Consider the following 6,000-nt stretch of genomic DNA (forward strand, 5'->3'; position numbering starts at 1 on the left):
CATTGCGTTTGCGGTGTTCTTCAGAGTGTCTCTTGGCCTTTCCCGCGGCCACCACCATGGCCCAGGTCTCACTGAGTCATCCGGCACGCGTGGCCCTCCCAACGCACCACTCCCTCCGACCCCCCCTGCCGCCCCTGCTGATGTACTGCCAGCCGCCTGGGCGCAGGCTGTGCCCAGGGAGCCGCCCGCCCGCCTCCCCCTGTCCCTGCCTCCTGCCGCTCTGGCTCCTACGGGCTGTCCCGTTCCATGAAGACAGTGTGGGCTCCCTGTCTACAGGGTATGTGGGGCTCCTTTTGCTCCCTGGAAGAATGTTTGGGCTGAAAACCCAGAAATACAGCAGGCTCTGATTAAGCTGTGAGAGATCAAGAGAGCTACATTTCAGAAATATTACTTATATTCCTACTCAGTAGGCAATAGCTAGATGGAATCAGTTACTGCATAACCTCTGCACTGTCCTCTAAACTATGGTCAGGAAAAACAGAAGTCAAGCTCCTCATGTGCCATGCATCTGGGAGCCGAGCCCAGGGAAGCACTTCTGAAGCCGAGTTTATCTGCTTGATGGAGACCTGCCCCTGAGCAGCTCTGGGTCCTGATGACGCCTGTGAAGAAGGCGGTTCCGTTTCCTGCACCTAATGGCCGAGGAAAGTACCACAGGCAGAGACAAGGGGCTTGCTCCAGCTCGGAGAACACAGGCTCAGAGCTGGGATCAAGCTAGCGCGCCGTCCAGGGTGTCACTGAATGCACACTTGCTCATCCACGCAGATGCCCTGCAAGCCACTGGGGAGCGACAGACAAGACCCTGAACTCACCAGGCTTTCCGCCCAACAGGGGAGGCTGAAAATAGGATAAAAAGCAAACAGGCAGATGGAAAACCAGAACAACGGAAACAAGGATCTGCAGAACCCGTGCTGCGCCTAGCATCTGCCCTCACAGCACCCCTGTGAAGATAAGGGTCTACCAGTGAGGACAAGGAGGCCCTAAAGGCCCAAAGTCTCCTGACAAGGGGGCGCAGAGCAGGAATGGGAACATATGCTATTCACCCCCATGGAGCAAGTCACGTCCACCCAACTCACAGGCCTGCCACCCAAAGGCAGACAGAGAAGCCCCAGGGCCCGGAAAGAGCCCCCTACTTTTTCTCAAGTGTTTGTTGGATGCCGCTTGAGTGTCTTCTTCCCTGTTCCCCGAGCAGAGCAGACTGCTGGGTGGTGCAGCCTAGGGAGGGAAACGGTCTCTATCTTAGTGGCTTGGGAGCTCACTACCGTGGAGGAGTCTGCAGGACGTTCTCCAAACTCCTGCTTCAAAGACTGAGCCAGCATGGTGGGGTTCAGAAGCGAGAGCAGGCCCCTTGACATCCCTCAAGGCCCACGGTGTGTCCAAGGCCTGGGAAGAGAAGCCAGCCTTGCAGGCGTCACACAGGAGCCAGGCCAGCGTCCTCCTCCCCTCCCTCGGCCTCCCCGCTGCACTCCTTCGGGGGCAGAGAACTCGCCTCACCTCCTGTGCCGTCAGCCAACCTGTGCTTCTAGCATGGGCTCTAGGCATAAAGTGTGTGCCTCATGAGAGTCAAAGCTAAGCTTCTGAGACAAAACAAAAAGAAAGCAGCTCTTTTCTCCTCCATACACTGGAGCCAAATAAACCAAAGCCACCTTGGTCATCAACTTCACTGCCTTTTCTATTTATTTAAAAACATGTTGAGAAAGACCATTGGCTCTCTGTTCTGCTGGGAACTTCCTACACCCTCGCGGTGCAGAGGATTCCCCAGCCAGAAGGCTGTGCATCCCTAGGAGTGGAGCACATGGGCAGGAGGGGAGGCGAGGGTCTCTGGGCCGCGAGCTCCAGCCTCCACCGCTGCTCCTGGTGGGGCCCCAACCATTCTGCCCTGTGCCTTGGCTTCTGTATGTGGGAACTGAGGATGGTAAATCTGAATGAATGACTTGAGCAGGTTTTTATTTGGGTTAAAGATAGAAACCACATATATACACTACTTAAAAGAGCCTGGCATGTAGTAAGCGCTCAAGGCCATTAGGATCTCGAAATTAAATCCCACCACAAGAACAGGGCTGGTACGGCTGGGTGGTGTGTGTGTACATGCCCCCACTCTTGGGGACCAGAGAGGAAGCTCGGGGAGCTGCCAGCATTCAGATAAATAGGAAGTGGCTGTGAGGGATGGAGGAGCAGGCAGTTCCGGAAGAGACGGGATCTCTCGGGAGAAAAGCGGGAAGGAAAGAAGGGAGATGGAGTGGGGGTGTCGCAAAGCAGAGCAAGGGTGCTGGAGGAACAGGGCTCCAGGATGTGGCCCCGGGTTGCTCTGGGAGGGCTGCTAGCGACCTAGGAACCCCATGGGCTCAAGCCCCAGGCACCCAGAGAGGCCCTCAGGAGCACAGCCTCCTGTCAGGGAGCACATCCTACCTTCCCCAGATGGGGAAGGTCCTTGCTTACCCAGGAAGGCTGAGAAGAGAGAGGGCCCTCTGCAGCTCAGCAGGGCACCCCTGAAGACACAGGGGCTGGGCCCAGGCAGGGGGCATACACGTGCCTGGTGAGGGGAGGGGTGTCGGGGAACACAGGGTTTGTCTCGGAGGGCCAGGTGTTCGCTCCTTGTGAGGGACCAGGCTGCTCTGCGTCTCCAGGGGACGAAGACTGTTTGTTAGGCCACACAGCAGTCAGGCTCTGGAGCCTTCTGGGCCTACCTGCTAAAGTCGCTTTAGCAAGTCAGTTTAACCAGAACCCTTCCCCTCAATACCTGATCACCCTCAATATCCTACTGGGCTCCTATCCCCCACCGCCCCCCAGGTGACCTTCCGTCACCCTGGCCTGTGTTCAGCAAGAGTCCTGTTCCCTCTGTCCAGCCAGGCTCCCCCTGACCCTGATGTCTCCCCTGACTTCCACCCAGCTCCTTGGCTATGAAGCTCAGAAACTGAGCCCAGTTCTACACTGAGGAGTCTCTTCCCTTTGCAATGGTCTTGAATAAAATCTCTTTTCACCACTAACTGGGGCCCAGCTCTGTTTTTTCTTTGACATGGGCCTTGTTCTCTCCTTCCATCCAGGATCTTTCTTTGCATCCCAGAAAGCACTGGGGCTGCTTAGCTGGCACTGTGGTCAACCTGTCATCCGAATGTGTGTGCAAGATTTCTTATGTTTCCTCTTACCTCTTAGAGGTGGACTGCATGCCTCTCCATTTCATTTTGCTCCATTTTCTCATTGCTTCCAGATTCTTGTCTTTTTCTTCCCTCTGTCCTATGAGCCAAGGCCTCCCCTCAACACCGCTGGCCCTTGTATACCGTCCCCCAATTGCCGAGCAGCAGGACTCCCTCCAGCCTTGCCCTCCCAAGCCCTCTGCTGAGTGAGACAGGGCCTGGTGGTTCTGGACCCCTGTGGGAACCTGTCCTCTCCGTATCCTTTGCCGGGCTGCTATTCTGATTTGTTTCTGCTTTTCCTCTCCTTCCCTGGGGCCCAAACCCTGGTCTCCTCTGCTCAAACGCTTTCCCTGCCCCAGGACTCTCTGTAGCATCGGCTGCCTCTGTTCTAGCACTTCCCAAATGTGTCCTTTAGGGCTCTACGGAACAGGAAATGCTGTTATTCAGGCAGCTGAGCCTGCAGTTTCACCAAGGGTCCAGATGATGCTGTGAACCACATTGCAAGAAGCAAAAATTCTAAAAAGCAGAGCACCGTGCTGAGATCTAAACTCTGTGCTTAATGAAGTAAGGAGCCTATGGGGTTTCCTTGCACCATGAGAGGGTCTAAAGGAGCCTGGAAGACGTGGAGAGAGAAGTGAGAAGAGCCGCAGAACCAGTCTGGAGATGTTTGTGCTGTGTGGCTGTGGTAAAGCCCCCCTGCTGTTTCTCCCTCCAGTTTAGGAAAATGTGCCACTACACAGCCATCCCTCCCAGCTCTCCTGGGCCCAGGGGGAGGGTACAGTGGGAGTATCACATACCATGCGTCTAAATGGCTGACAGTTATTAATCAAAGTAACAAACTATTAAAGAATTACATATTTCCTAACTTGAAAAACATACCTTCACAAAGACAGAGAAAGTCAGGTTTGATTTTAGAAGTTTCAGAACCCTTGGAGCTCCCCTGAATGGATATAGCACAGAATGACAGACCTCAGGTGCCTTCTTTGTCCACCCAGCTCTGACCAGCACTGAGGGGCCTCATGTGCAGGCATGTGGACACCATGGCCCACCCATATGGACCATGTCAGCAAAATCTGTGCTTTATTTCCACCTAATGAATTATAGATGCTTAGCAAAAATTAGAGACAAGTCTTTAAAGGAGAGAGGCAGTGTACATGATGTTCAACCATCCTTTCCATAAGTACTCGCCCCAAGTGAGCAGGAGCAGTAGTATAGGTCTGCTGTACTCTCAGCCACTTTTGAAGGGTGGCAGAGTATGCCACTCCAACATAGGTCAGTTCGGCATAAGGTTTATTTTGAGCTGAAGGCAATTGAAAATGAGCCCATATAAGAAAAGCTCCCTGCTCTCCCCCTATTTGCCTAAAATCAGAACATAAATTTACAAAGGTGTCCTTCCCCCTTTCCCATGAAGAAAGACAAAGTCTAACTCTCTGACACAACTTTAGACCCTTATCCATAGAGAAGGCATGGACTTAAGTATGCATAACAAACCTACCCTTGTTTACTGTGCTTTTTCTGGGTGATGACCCATAATTCTCCTCCCCCACACCTTTCTTTTGTCTTTAGCCAAAGATGGTTATTTAAGCCAGAGGTTAAGCCACCCCAAAGAGTTACTCATTTTTCCCTGAGCCCTTCTCATATGTTCATGAGGTATACATTGTTAATAAGCTTCTACTCATTTTTCTCTTATTAATCTGTCTTTTCTAATGGGGGTTACAGCCAAGAACTCAGAAAGATGGAGGGAAAATTGTTTCTGCTCCCCTATGGTTCCAATTCTTTCTTAATACCTTTCATAGAAGGAGTGTTTAAAAACACATTCCCACTCCCCTCCCCAAATGGCTTCTACATGCAAGCCAACTGTATTAGTAGTGCTGGACAGAAGAAAGCACAACCTATTCCCATGCTGGAAGAAAAAAATGCATGTACTCTTGTTGGACTTTTGGAGAGATGGCTTCAGTATAGCATCTTCCTAAAGGACTTTCAAAGATAATTGCCGCTATGCTCAATATTTATCTTACATGTGGACCTCTATAATCAGAACAGTTCTTTAGAAACTTTACCATAATAAAATGACCTGGGAGAAGCTCCCAGAGACTTGAGAGACCAGTTAGGAGGTGTTTGGTCCTATAACAGGATGGGGGTGGGGGGTGGGTCTCAACTAGGCTGCTGCATTAGGATGGGGAAGACACAGATGCCAGAAATCACAAACAAATGATCGACAGACTTGAAAATGGGCTAAACATGAGGGACAAAGAAAAGGAAGGAGCAACACCCCGTCAGCCTTGAGCTTGGAGAACGTGGAGACTGGTGGGCAAAGGGCAGAAGTGAAGTCAGGAGGAGGAACTGATTGGTGGGGAAGGACCTGGAGAGTTTGGCTACCCCCAGTTTGAGTTTGAGGGGCCGGTGGTACATGCAGGCATAAGGAGTGAGTAGCCAGCTGAAATGCAAGGTGCAAGCTAATAATTTCTTGAAATTGTGCACAGATGAGGGTTGAAACCATGAGAACAAATCCAGTCAGTGAAGAGCAGTAGGACAAGGAAAGGCCTTGGACAGAACCATGGAAGGTAGTCTTGGTTAAGGATCCAGCTAGGGTTGCAGAGAACAAGGCAGGGGGGGCAGGGAGAGTAGGGAGGGACCGGCCCTCTTCCAGCCATCTTTGCGATGCTCTGAACGATCTTTCTAAATGGAATCAGACGTTCCCATATTTTAATATCTACTCTCAGAGAATGAAGTCCAAGTTTCTTAGCACAACTGCAAGACCCACCACCTTCTGCTCCCCACCACCTTTCCAGCGCCATCTACAAGCAGTCCCAAGCACACCAGGCACACCAGGCACTTTCACTTGTCTGGATAATTTTTTCCCAATGTT

This window comes from Manis javanica, chromosome 13 (assembly GCF_040802235.1).
Source record: "Manis javanica isolate MJ-LG chromosome 13, MJ_LKY, whole genome shotgun sequence".
Classification (NCBI taxonomy): domain Eukaryota; kingdom Metazoa; phylum Chordata; class Mammalia; order Pholidota; family Manidae; genus Manis; species Manis javanica.